Raw genomic sequence first — 14016 nt, 5'->3', positions numbered from 1 at the left:
CCGGCTAATTTTTTTGTATTTTTAGTAGAGACGGGGTTTCACCGTGGTCTCGATCTCCTGACCTCGTGATCCGCCCGCCTTGGCCTCCCAAAGTGCTGGGATTACAGGCGTGAGCCACTGCTTCTGGCTAAATTTCAATTTTAAAGACATTATTCAAATTCAGTAAAATGTGTAATATATGAGCTAAAATCCACATTATAACAAAAATATTTCACCTTGCAATTCCCACTGCCCTGTTTTACTGATTCAAATTTTAAGCACAAGTGATCACATAGAATGAAGTGAAGTAAAGCAAGTTCTCCTTGTTTGTCTTTATAGTCATAGTGCTACCACGGTTTACTTCAAACCTGCTGTTTAAATGCAGGAGGTTGCAGTGCCCACGAGTTGGATCACACTGTGCCTGAAGCTAGCACTCTGCTTCTGAACCAAATAAACTTCTTCTGGCTGAACGAAGACGTGTTGGAACCAAGTGCATAGCTGGGAGCCCTTGGGATTAACCCCCATATAAGACATATTAAAAGATTAGGAATAAAAATGGAATTATACACATACAAGAGAGTTTTTTTTCTGGGAAGAGTATTTATCACTGACAGTGTTTAGAATTCCCGGTGCTCACTTATAGTAACAGAGCACTCTGACTTTCAGTGGGCTTGATCGCTCTTTTTTTTTTTTTTTCGAGACGGAGTTTCACTCTTGTTGCCCAGGCTGGAGTGCAATGGCGCGACCTCGGCTCACCACAACCTCCGCCTCCCGGGTTCAAGCGATTCTCCTGCCTCAGACTCCCCTGCAGCTGGGATTACAGGCATGCGCCACCCCACCTGGCTAATTTTGTATTTTTAGTAGAGATGGGGTTTCACCATGTTGGTCAGGCTGCCCTCGAACTCCCAACCTCAGGTAAGGCTTGATCATTCTTTTTAGGTTCTCTCTCTCTTTTTTTTTTTTTTTGAGACGGAGTCTTTCTCTGTCCCCCAGGCTGGAGTGCAGTGGCGCCATCTCGGCTCACTGCAAGCTCCGCCTCCCGGGTTCACGCCATTCTCCTGCCTCAGCCTCCCGAGTAGCTGGGACTACAGGCGCCCGCCAACACGCCCGGCTAACTTTTTGTATTTTTAGTAGAGACGGGGTTTCACCGTGTTAGCCAGGATGGTCTCGATCTCCTGACCTCGTGATCCGCCCACCTCGGCCTCCCAAAGTGCTGGGATTACAGGCTTGAAGCACCGCACCCGGCCTTCTTTTTAGGTTCTCTATGACTAAGGTGACGCCCACATTACCTACACCAGAGTGAAGTTCCCCCTCCCCAACCTTAGGCATCCATGGCAGGAGGTGAAGGTGTGGGGATTGTTGAATAATGGATGGAATGTGAGCGAGTTGCATCAGGAAATGCAGGCTGAGCACAGTGGCTCCCGCCTGTAATCCCAGCCCTTTGAGAGGTCAATACCGGAGGATTGCTTGAGGCCAGGAGTTTGATTCCAGCCTGAGCAATATAGTGAAACCTTGTCTCTACAAAGAATTTTTTTTCTTTTTTTTCAGAGATAGGGTCTCACTCTGTTGTCTAGACTGGAGTGCAGTAGTGTGATCATAGCTCCCTGTAACTTCAAAACATTTTTTTTTTTTTTTTTTGAGACAGAGTTTCACTCTTTTTGCCCAGGCTGGAGTGCAATGGCATGATCTCAGCTCACTGCAAGCTTCACCTCCCGGGTTCAAGCGATTCTCCTGCCTCACCCTCCCAAGTAGCTGGGATTACAGGTGCCTGCCACCACACTCGGCTAATTTTTTGTATTTTTAGTAGAGATGGGTTCACCGTGTTGGCCAGGATGGTCTCAATCTCTTGACCTCTTGATCCACCCGCCTCGGCCTCCCAAAGTGCTGGGATTACAGGCGTGAGCCACCACACCCAGCCTCAAAACATGTTTTTTTTAAATTATACAGGAGGCACAAACCTGTAATACCAGCTATTTTGGAGGTTGAGGTGGAAAGATGACTTGAGCCCAGGAGGTTGAGGCTGCAGTGCGCTATGATTGCGCCAATGCACTCCAGCCTCGGCGACAGAGCAAGACCCCCTCACGACAACAAAAAATAAGGAAATGGACATTTATGGCAAACTACTTCTGCCCCGAGATTTCCTGTGGGTTCCGTGTGATTGGCTCTCAGGGTATGGGCAGCTAAGGTTCCAAACTGTACCGTTTAATCCTAGCACAGCACAAATGGCTTGCAGGAGATAAGGCGGAATCTAATCAGCACATCAGGGTAAGCACCCAGCTATCATGGGCTAGACCCATGGAGAAGAAGCCGTGCTCCGGGAACCCCCCTCCTCCTTCACTAGAGGCAGTGAAATGAAGCACTAGCTCCTGCTCTGACCTTACTATTCCCAGAGTCCTTGTGGGTACCAGTTACAGCCTCAGACTAAAAGCCAGAAGATCTGCCATTGAAGTTTCAGTTCCAAAACTAATGCGATGACTTTGGGTAAGTCATAAAAACCTCAAGGCTCAGTTTCTTCATCTGTTAAATAAAATCAACATCTGCCCTGCTGGCCTCACAGGGTTGTTGTAAGAAGGAGATGGAATAACAGAAATGAAGGAGGGAGGCCGGCTGCCACAGGGCAGGGACCATCACCCACTGTGGCCTCCACCCTGACGGTGCATCAGAGTCAGCTGGGGCTGCCCGAAGACAAACTGCTGGGCTCCACCCCCAGGGATTCCCATGCTGAGGTCCGGGTTGAGGCCCAGAATTTCCATGTCTAATGAGTGCCCAGGTGGTGCTTTTGCTGCTGGTCCAAGGACCACACTTTGAAAACCATGACTTAGGTTTAGGAGGACGGGCTCTGGAGGCAGGTTTGAGTCCTGGCTGTACCACTTCCTATCTACATGTCTGAGGGCAAGTTACTTGATCTTTACATTTCAGCTTTCTCAGCTATAGACAACATAATATTGGGAGTGCAAATTAGTTCAACCATTGCGGAAAGCAGCATAGTGATTCTGCAAAGAACTTAAAACAGAACTACCATTCAACCCAGCAATCCCATGACTGGGTATATACCCAGAGGACTCTAAATCGTTCTACCATAAAGACATATGCAGGTATATGTTCACCACAGCACTATTCATGATGGCAAAGACATGGAATCAACATAAACGCCCATCCACAGTAGACTTGATAAAGCAAATGTGGTACATATACCTCGTGGAATACCATGAAGCCATAAAAAGGAACGAGATCATGTCCTTTGCAGCACCATGGATAGAGCTGGAGGCAAACTAAGGCTGAAACAGAAAACCAAACACCGCGTGTTCTCACTTATACGTGGGAGCTCCACAGCGAGAACACAGGGCTACTAGGAGGGGAACGGTGGGCACTGGGGCCTACCTAAGGGTGGAGGATGGGAGGAGGGAGAAGATCTGAAAAAACACCCGTCGGGTACTAGGCTTATTACTGGGTGATGAAATTATCTGTACATCCATCCCCCATGACACGAGTTTACTCATAAACCTGCACATGGCCCCTCAAACCTCTCAAATCTAAAATAAAAGTTAACAAAAAATTTTCCTGACCAACCTCTTCAGGAAGAGGGGCAATCCTCGGTGTCACACGCAATGCCAATAAAGAACAGGAATGCCACCTTTTTCAGCTCCTGGGAGATGAATCCAACGCCTGACCCTGCATTGCATGCACTCTCGCCCATGTCGGCTCTCATCCCCACACTCCTCGTTCCCGTCACTGGCCTATGCTTAAACACCCTAGCAGTCACAGTAAGTCACTTATCTGTCTTATGGGTCTATTATTTCATTCTCTGTCCTGCAACCGAAGCTCTGCATGGTCTTACCCATGTTTAGAACAGCTCCATTCAATGATTAGTCACACAAGCCATTTAAACTTTTCTGGTGGTCACATTTGAAAAGTAAAACAGCAACAAATAATTTTATTATTATTATTATTATTAAGATGGAGTCTCACTCTGTCACCCAGGCTAGAGTGCAGTGGCACGATCTCGGCTCACTGTAACCTCTGCCTCCCGGGTTCAAGCGATTCTCCTGCCTCAGCCTCCCGAGTAGTTGGGATTACAGGCACCCACCACCACCCCCAGCTGATATTTGTATTTTTAGTAGAAATGGGCTTTCACCATGTTGGCCAGGCTCATCTCGAACTCCTGACCTCAGGTGATCCACTCGCCTCAGCCTCCCAAAGTGCTGGGGTTACAGGCATGAGCCACTGTGCCCAGCCACTAATTTTAAATGTATTTCTTTAACCCAATATATTCAAAATATTATCAGTTCAACCTGTAATCAATATACAAAATTAACAATGTGTTTTAACTTTTTTTGGCAGCAATGAATGCCATGTTGGCTTTTATTATTACTTTTTTTCTAATTTTAAGTTCCAGGATACAAGTGTAGAACATGTAGGTGTTATATAAACGTGTTATGCTGGTTTGCTGCACCCATCAACCTGTTGTCTAGGTTTTAAGCCCTGCATGCATTAGCTATTTGTCCTACTGCTCTGCCTCCCCTCGACCCCCACCCCTCTTAAAATTCGTTTTATTTTTCACACTGAGTCTTCAAAGTCCAGTGTATATCATACAGCATATCTCAATAGCCACATGCAGGCAGGGCGCGGTGGCTCACGCCTGTAATCCTCACATTTTGGGAGGCCGAGGTGGGCATTGGACAATGCAGGTCTGGACAAGTGCCTGGTATATTGTGGGCACAATTCTTGAATGGACCCTGAGAAATAAGCAGAAATGGTTTTGTTATTCCTAATTTACAGAGTATAACAGATAATGGCAATAGTGACTTTTATTTGAGTTTATGTCATGTGTTAGGAATAGGCTATGCGTACATTTATTATTTCATCTAAAATCTCATCCTCAAAACAAAAGCCTTTTGCAGTGGGAATTATCATTCCCATTTTTTTTTTCAGTAGAGAAAATTAAGTTTCAAAGGAGCTAAGTGACTGAGACCACATATACACTCATCTTCTGATTTCTGATCCAGTGTTTGCTCAGGATAAGAAATGTCCTATATTTCTTTGAGCCAGAGATTAAGATAAAAAAAGATTTTCAGGAGTAACCAGTCAATGAAAAGTCAAAATAAATAGTTTTGGCAGCTGGGCGTGGTGGCTCATGCCTGTAATCCCAACACTTTGGGAGGCCGAGGTGGGCACATCACTTGAGGTCAAGGAGTTCAAGACCAGCCTGGCCAACATGGTGAAACCTTGTCTGTAAAAATACAAAAATTAGCTGGGCGTGGTGGTGTATGCCTGTAATCCCAGCTACTCAGGAGGCTGAGGCAGGAGAATTGCTTGAACCCAGGAGGCAGAGGTTGCAGTGAGCCAAGATCACGCCACTGCACTCTAGCCTGGGCGTTGGAGTAGGACCCTGAAAAAAAAGAAAAGAAAGGAAGAAGAAAAGGAAAGAAAAGAAAGAAGGGAAAGAAGAAAAGGAAAGAAAGGAAAGAAAGGAGAACAAAGGAAGAAAAGAGAAGGAAAGAGGAAGGAAGGAAGGAAAGAAGGAAGGAAGGAGAAGGAAGAGAGAGGGTTTTGGCACTATGGAAAGTCATGTGGATGATCCTGCAAACGTCCTCAGGTAATTCCAACCTAGGACTTCTCAGGGAAGATGAGTCCTTGTGATACAGGACCAGCCAGTGGGCACAGAAAAGCAAGCCCTCGGTAGGTCAACCCCCAGATATGCTGGCGAGGTGGGGCAGCTGTCAGGTCATCCTGAGAGCCTTCCCGGGCATCTCTGGGCTTCCTCAGATATCTATACAAGGGTAGGATGATCAGTCAACAATGGACTTTAGGGACAGCTGTGTGTGTCTTTTTATTTTAAAATAAGAATCCGTCTTGAAGTGCAATAGGTAGGAATGAGGAATGAAAGCTATGGCCAATTTAAATTAAAATTAGGAAAGCTGAAATGTTTAAAATTGATGTTCTTTGGCCAGGCACAGTGGCTAATGCCTGTAATCTTAGCACTTTGGGAGGCTGAGACAGGTGGATCACTGGAGGTCAGGAGTTTGAAACCAGCCTGCCCAACATGGTGAAACTCTGTCTCTACTAAAAATACATAAAAATTAGCCAGGCGTGGTGGCAGGCGCCTGTAATCCCAGCTACTTGGGAGGCTGAGGCAGGAGAAATACTTGAACCCGGGAGGTGGAGGTTGCAGTGAGCCCCAATCGTGCATCGTGCCACTGCACTCCAGCCTGGGCGACACAGCAAGACTCTGTTTAAAAAAAAAAAAAAAAGATGTTCTTTGATTTCACAGAGGAACACAACTGACCACGCCAATGTACGCGTTGCTTTTGGCTGGGCCGTTCCTTCTTCCTAGAATGTCCTGCTTCTTTCTGTCTAATTCATGTGAATGAACTTTTTAAAAAATTAGTATCCTTCAAAACTGTATTTGCTCAGAGGTTCTGATGTGAGGCCCTCCTGACCCTCTAGGTGCGGTTGCTTCTCTGCTCTGTGTCTCTGTCTCCTCCAACAGCTTGTTCTGCCTGCGCACTATTTGCTGATGTGTTATCTCCGGGGATTCTCGACTTTCTCACCTTCATCCCCAGGGCCTGACAAAATACATGGCAGGTGTTCAAAAGACTTGTTAGAAGACCTTAAGAAAATTAAAGAAAAGTGGTTTAAAAATAATTCGAATAACAATGTTTGCCAATGGAGACTTTTTTTTTTGAGACGGACTCTCGCTCTGTCGCCCTGATGCAACCTCCACCTCTCGAGTTCAAGCGGCTTCTCCTGCTTCGGCCTCCTGAGTAGCTGGGATTACAGGCGCAGGCGACCACGCCCGGCTAATTTTGGTATTTTTAGTAGAGACAGGGTTTCATCATATTGGCCAGGATGGTCTCGATCTCCTGACCTGGTGATCCACCCGCCTTGGCCTCCCAAAGTGCTGAGATAACAGGCGTAAGCCACCGCGCCCCTCCAACCCATGGAGACTTTTAAAATAACTTGATTTGCTTACAGAGCAAAAGGTCAAATAGGGAGACTTCTAAAAGCTGCTTTCTCAATTCAGTTTTCTCCCGGGTCGTGGTGCTTGAGGCACTGGACATCCCCTGGTTAAACACCCACGTGCAGTGGAGCCGGGAGGGGACGCGCCCCTTCGGGGGTGGGCGCCCAAGGCAAGGGGAGGAATGCGGCTTCTACGGCCTCCCCTCTCGCCCTCCTTTGTGCTTATTCTAACTCATGAATCCTAACATCTTTCTGCCCACTAAAAAATGTGCATTCATTCATTTGGCCACAGCCCTTACTGTAGATCCGCATCCCTGGAGCTCTCGAGGAGCCGCGGTTACCGCACGTGGGTGCCGGGCGCCAGGGGGTTCAAGGGCTTCCCGCGGTGACCCGAGCACGCCGGGGCGTGGCCCCCGAACTGCGGCCTGGGGGCAGGGAGAGAAGGGGCCCCACACGGTCCACCTCGACCTTCCTCTGCCGGGCCCAGGGCTTCAACCCGGCCAGGTGCGCCTAAGGCCCCTCTCCCATAGGCCCCGTCCCATCCCAAACCTCGCCCGCCTTCGGGACCTCAGCCCTGGCTCCGCTTCTTCAAGTACCGACAGGAAGTTGACGAGCTCGGGCTCGTCAGGGGTCGGGCTCCGGGCTCCGCCCTACGACCCCGCCCCTCGTTAGGTCCGTGCCCTCATCAGGACTCCGCCCAGACGTGCGTCATCTTCCCGCGCCGGCGACGGAAGTGCGGTGGTGACCGCTGGCGGGTCGCGCCCACGCTGGACCGGGAGTCGAAATGCTTCCCGGTGACGGGAGTGAGTGATGAGCTGGCTTCTGTTCCTGGCCCACAGAGTCGCCTTGGCCGCCGTGCCCTGCCGCCGCGGCACTCGCGGGTTCGGGATGTTCTATGCCGTGAGGAGGGGCCGCAAGACCGGGGTCTTTCTGACCTGGTGAGTGGCCCGCCCGCCGAGGCGCCTCCCTGCCGGCATCGGGGTCGAGGGAGGCCGGAGCTCGGCTAACCCCGGCGGCGGGAGCCTGGCGATCCGAGTCTGTGCCGCGAGCTGTGGCTGTGGGTGGTCGGGGGACCGCCTCGTTTTCCTGCTCGGCCGGCGGGGTTCCAGGAGGCTCACGGCCGGGGACTGGACTGCGCCGAAGACTTGTTTGAAATACCAGAAACGTCGAGTAAAGGTTAGGGGTGGCCTAATAAACCCCAAGTTTAATCCTTCATCTTTGTTGCAGTTAAAGTGCAACAAAAAGTAACACGTAATCAGAACTAATCCCGATTACCAGAAGATTTTCCGTATCAGCTAAATTGGGACTAGAACTCAGTGTCTAATCTAATCTTCCCTTTTTAAAAAGGTAAATTCTAATAAGCCAGTATTGCAGTTGGATCCTTGTAACAACCCTTGGAGGTGAGAGGGATTATTCTCACTTTCAGGTGTTGTTCCTGTGGTCAGGAAGTTCCCAGGGCACGTAACTGACAGAGAAAGGACTTGAGCCCAGCTGTTCTGACTCTACCACCAGAATTCTTCCACTACAAGATCCCAAAGTTCATTACCTGTGTTTCCCCATGCACGGCAGCTATAGTATTGAGGAAGAAGCATCTCAGAAGTTGACCTTTTTGTTGTAATGAAATGGTTAATATTTATTTTGTTATGCTTTGAGTTTGACGAAAGCCTTATGGTGCTGGTGTGCTGGCTGGCTGGCATACAGTAGAACACAGGTGTAGAGTCTGACGTGCAGGATAAAACTATAAGGTGCGACTCTGCCCTTTTCACGCTAAAATTGGTCCTCCATATCCAGTTTGCATGCTCAGTTTCAGCTAACCATAGATCAAAAATATTTGGAAAAAATTACAATAGAATACAGTTTTAAAATACGCATAAAAAGACAATACAAGAACTATATACATTGTATTAGGTATTATAAACTAGAGATGATTTAAAGCATACAAGAAGGTGTGTAGGTTATGTGCAGATACACCATTTTATACAAAGGACTTAAGCATCCTCTGATGTTGGTATCTGTGATGGGGGTGGAGGACTTCCTGGAATTAGTCTCCCTCAGATACCAAGGGACAACTGTATTTCCAACCTTAAGAATCGTAATAAAGGGATAGGTTAGAGAGGGAAGAAGGAAATAACATTGCACATCTTTTCCAGGACTGAGTGCAAAGCACAGGTGGACCGGTTTCCTGCGGCCAGATTTAAGAAGTTTGCCACAGAGGATGAGGCCTGGACCTTTGTCAGGAAATCTGCAAGCCCGGAAGTTCCAGAAGGTAGTCACCTCTCATGTCAGTGTGACATTTTCGCCTATTCAAAGGCTTTCATATGCCAGATGGCATTTGATCTGTATAGCTACCCTCTGGGCATGTAGAGAACCTTGTGTGATTGTTTTCATTTTACAAGTTAAGGAACAGGCTGAAAGCAGTTACAAATAGTGGTTCATATTACTTACAGTATTAGAGATAAGCTAGGACTCAGCTCTCCTGTTCCATTCAGCCTTTTATGCCATAATTCCTTGTCTTTTAAAAAAAAATGCTTGTCCAGCCTGGCCAACATGATGAAACTCTGTCTCTACTAAAATACAAAAATTAGCTGGGCGTGGTGGTGCACGCCTGTAATCCCAGCTACTTGGGAGGCTGAGGCGGGAGAATTGCTTGAGCCTGGGAAGTGGAGGCTGCAGTGAGCCGAGATTGCACCACTGCGCTCCAGCTTGGGTGACAGGGCAAGACTCGTCAAAAAAAATAAAAATAAAAAAATACTTGCATAGTTATTGGACTGAATGGGCTACAGTTTACAGGAATGAGTGTAGTTCTTTCCATGGCATGCCCCTTTGTGGTGTTCCTTTTTATTGAGGACAGAGTCACACAATCTGAATTTCTTCTTCTTCTTTTTTTTTTTCCTTGAGACAGAGTCTCTGTTGCCCAGGCTGGAGTGCAGTGGCGCAATCTTGGCTCACTGCAATTTCTGCCTCCTGGGTTCAAGCGATTCTCGTGCTTCAGCTTCCTGAGTAGCTGGGATTACAGGTGCATGCCACCATACCCGGCTAATTTTTGTATTTTTTTTTAGTAGAGATGGGATTTCACCATATTGGCCAGGCTGGTCTTGAACTCCTGACCTCAAATGATTCACCTGCCTTGGCCTCCCAAAGTGTTAGGATTCCAGGCATGAGCCACCACGCCTGGCCAATTTCTTCCAATTGTATGTGTTATAGAAAGTATGGTTATTCAAAGTTTAAAGCCCAATATAAGATTAATGCCCAATATAATTTGAAGTTTAAAGCCCATTATGCAGACTCAGATGAGCAGGGACAACTTTAGAGCACAAGATTTTACAAATATTTCCGGATCTACACTGAGGAGGTGATCTTACATAAATGTTACTTACAGACTTTTTACTACAGCAAATTAAGACTGAGCAGAGCATAGTTTTAATTACCGTATCTTGAACAGCCTCTCTAGAGGCCATTGAGATGCCTGAACCTGAACAACTGCTCCTTTGAATCATCGTAACAATCCTGGACAAAGCGCAATTTAGAGCGAGGCAGGTGGTGTCCAGAATGGAACCCTGAAGAGTTAGTTTGCAAAGCAGGGTCGACCCTCACTCAGTGCATCTGCTTCACCCTCTCTCTCTTCAATAGCTTTTAAAGGAGGTTCTGTTTCACAATGAGGACACCTGAAAAAGGCTCATCGATGTGACAGTTCTTACTGCTTACTGCATGACAGCCAATAAGCTGAGAGACAAGGTGTTGGGGCAAGGAAGGCGACTTTTTTCCGAGAGCCAACAAGCCAAGAAGATGGTGGACTAATGTCCTGAAGAACCATCTTAAGTTAATAGAACTTGAGACTTCTTTTATGTTAAGGGAAGGGGAAAGAAAGGCGGAGGTGAGATCAGGAGGTGACCGATGAGCACAGACATCTGGATAGCAGTGAGGGTCCAAGGGGATTGTGAAACTTCTCTGTCCTTGGTCAGGCCATGATGCTCCTCCTATAAGTCTTCAACATAACATTGTTACTTGCGTGTACTCCCTCTTTATCTCCTTGGGGGTTAGTTTTGGGAACAGACCACTGTCATCCTTGCTTTAAACTATAAATTCTTCCCATAGTTCACTCGGCCTATACGATACCACTATGGGGATGTTAGGGGAGAATGGAGGCAGTAATGCTGAGCCGCCTCCTCACTGTTACAGCTGTTCATTTTTCTACCCAGATGGAAAAATCAGTTTGAGACAGAAAGCAGGTTTGAAAATATGGCTCTTTCCTTCTTTGCTGGGTTCTTGATACTTCCTTTTCATAATTTTCCTTTTCATAAATTTTTTGTTTTTAACCAATCAGTAATTTATTTGTATCTCAATTCTTCCAATGTAAGTATGTTTCTGTTTTTATTAAGTACTCTAAATCTTAAAGCGAGCTAGTTCTTTGTGAATCTACTTCTTTAAACTTTAGAGACCTCCTAGTCAGTGACTTACTTCTATAAATCGAGATTTAATGCCTTTAATGATTCAGATCTGTATCAAAGAAAAAGTGTTAGCCCCCTTTACAGTTTTTTGTTTTTTAATGTTACATTTATCCTTATTTTAGAATTATTGAGCTATTTACTGGTTCTTATGGTTTATATAAGCTGATTTAAGGTTAATTTACTTAAAAACCACAATTTTGTGAAGTAAACCTTAACTGACAAGTGTGGTTTTTTCCTCCTTCCAAGTCTTATCTGTTCTGTAAAAAGTGTCCATCTCTGTTACAGTAAGTAAAACCAGTATTTATATCAGTGTTAAGGTTCTACAAAATGACACTTTAACCTGGACCAGAGTATTTGCATTTACTTCAGCAGAGTGCCTAGAGGAACGTTTTGGAGATGAGTGTGTGAAAACAAAATCTGGCAGTGGAAACGCCAGCCGTTGCTGACGCCATGCTGATCAATCAGCCAGGTGGTGCCCGGCTCCCTTAGCGTTCCGAGAGGTGTGGGTTGAGAAGCTCCAGAGATTTTCTTGTTCCTTTCTAGTAGGTGTTCTGTGACGTTCGTGCCCCATTTCTCCATCCCTGGTTTAGGAGTTGAGAGCTGGAGGTGAATCCTGTAGTGTTGGGTTAGGGTTGTTAGTTTGCAGGTAGTTGGTTGCTCCTGTGTCCTTATTTTCACTCCATAAAATGATAGTTTAAGGAAAAGTCGTTTCAGATCGTCTAGTCCAGGGCCTCATTTTACAGAAGCCCAGAGGGTTTAATTCAGTTGATGGAGTTCGCAGCTGATAAAAGGTATAGCACAAATTGAAACTCTGGTTTTTTGAGTCCTGGTCTAATTTAGCTGTTCTACTTCAGCTGCCGTAATATTACCCAGTGAGTGAGATATGGGCCCTTCCCAGATAACCCTGAGATGATATTAAGAATCTCCTTGGGGCCGGGTGCAGTGGCTCATGCCTGTGATCCCAGCACTGTGGGAGGCCAAGGCGGGTGGATCACGAGATCAGGAGTTCAAGACCAGCCTGGCCAAGATGGTGAAACCCCATCTCTACTAAAAATACAAAAAAATAGCCGGGTGTGGTGGTGGGTGCCTGTAATCCCAGCTACTTGGGAGGCTGCGGCAGAGAACTGCTCGAACCAGGGAGGTGGAAGTTGCAGTGAGCCACGATTGCGCCACTGTACTCCAGCCTGGGCACAGAGCGAGACTCTGTCTCAAAAAAAAAAAATCTATTTGGGATTAACCTTGAGTTCCCCCTGAAGACAAACTTCGTTGCAAAAGAAAAACTGCAAGAGTACTGCCCCTGAAGGGGCCCAGTTGCTTCGTTTTAGTTTCTGGTTTCTGTTTCCTTTTTTTTTTTTTTTTTTGAGACAGAGTCTCGCTGTCGCCCAGGCTGGAGTGCAATGGCACGATCTCTGCTCACTGCAAGCTCTGCTTCTTGGGTTCACGCCATTCTCCTGCCTCAGCCTCCCGAGTAGCTGGGATTACAGGCGCCTGCCACCACGCCTGGCTAATTTTTGTATTTTTAGTAGAGACGGGGTTTCACCATGTTGACCAGGCTGGTCTTGAACTCCTGAGCTCAAATGATCTGCCCGCCTCGGCTTCCCAGCCCTGTTTCCCTTTCTTAATATGTCCCATTATCTGTTTATTCAAGCTAGACTAACCTGCACCCTCTAAGCCCTCCTAGGGCTTCTTAACTTAGTGTCCATGTAGTTGTATTTGAGGCAGGGAGGGGCTGAACCATGGACACAGCTCATCTTTTTTTAGATTTATTTATTTTTAAGCAAAGGGGTCTTCCTATGTTGGCCAGGTTGGATTCAAACCCGGGCTCAAGTGATACTCGTATGTCAGCCTCCTGAGTAGCTGGAACTATAGGTACTCATGACTGCGCCCAGCAACACCACTGATGTTATATACACAATTTTGGGCCATGTTTTTCCTGGAGAAAGAACCCCTTTGATTTCAAACTGTCCATGATCCCTAAAGGGTCACAAACCTTTGGTATCATTATCTCCATCAACACCACATTTTACTTTCTTTTTTTTTTTCTTTTTTTTCTTTGAAACGGAGTTTCACTCTTGTTGCCCAGGCTGGAGTGTGATGGCGCGATATTGGCTCACCACAACGTCTGCCTCCCGGGTTCAAGCGATTCTCCTGCCTCAGCCTCCCAAGTAGCTGGAACTACAGGCATGCGCCACCACTACCAGCTAATTTTGTGTGTTTAGTAGAGATGGGATTTCTCCATATTGGTCAGGCTGGTCTTGAACTCCCAACCTCAGGTGATCCACACACCTCGGCCTCCCAAAGTGCTTGGATTACAGGCGTGAGCCACCACGCCCGGCCAACCAGATTTTACTTTCAACAGAAGCCTTGCTGTTGTCTTCACATTGTCTTTATCAAACTTATCTTGAAAAATTTAGAATTATTTCACAGAGTATCAGAGTCTGAGATGGTGTGGATGGGGTCATTCCCTTGTAAGTCTGAGATGGTATGGATGGGGTTGAGATGGCGTGGATGGGTAGAGATGGCGTGGATGGGGTAGAGATGGCGTGGATGGGGTTGAGATGGCGTGGATGGGTAGAGATGGCGTGGATGGGGTTGAGATGGCGTGGAGGGGGTTGAGATGGCATGGAGG

At 46.8% G+C, this 14016-nt stretch overlaps 1 protein-coding gene and 1 long non-coding RNA gene across 2 annotated transcripts in view; both read right to left on the bottom strand.

Annotated features, from left to right (window-relative positions):
* The window catches only part of TPO (thyroid peroxidase), a 172920-nt gene that overhangs the window by 19474 nt on the left and 139430 nt on the right, over positions 1-14016 (bottom strand). The window lies entirely within an intron of this gene.
* Positions 4372-7594, bottom strand: LOC131381060 (uncharacterized). Its single transcript, XR_009209491.1, has 3 exons — positions 7489-7594; positions 6531-6589; positions 4372-4715 (listed from the first exon to the last, which is right to left on the bottom strand). It is a non-coding gene; the product is annotated as an uncharacterized LOC131381060 (long non-coding RNA).

The sequence above is a fragment of the Hylobates moloch genome, unplaced genomic scaffold (assembly GCF_009828535.3).
Source record: "Hylobates moloch isolate HMO894 unplaced genomic scaffold, HMol_V3 SCAFFOLD_13, whole genome shotgun sequence".
In the NCBI taxonomy this organism is placed as follows: domain Eukaryota; kingdom Metazoa; phylum Chordata; class Mammalia; order Primates; family Hylobatidae; genus Hylobates; species Hylobates moloch.
This window is presented reverse-complemented; position numbering and strand designations above follow the sequence as displayed.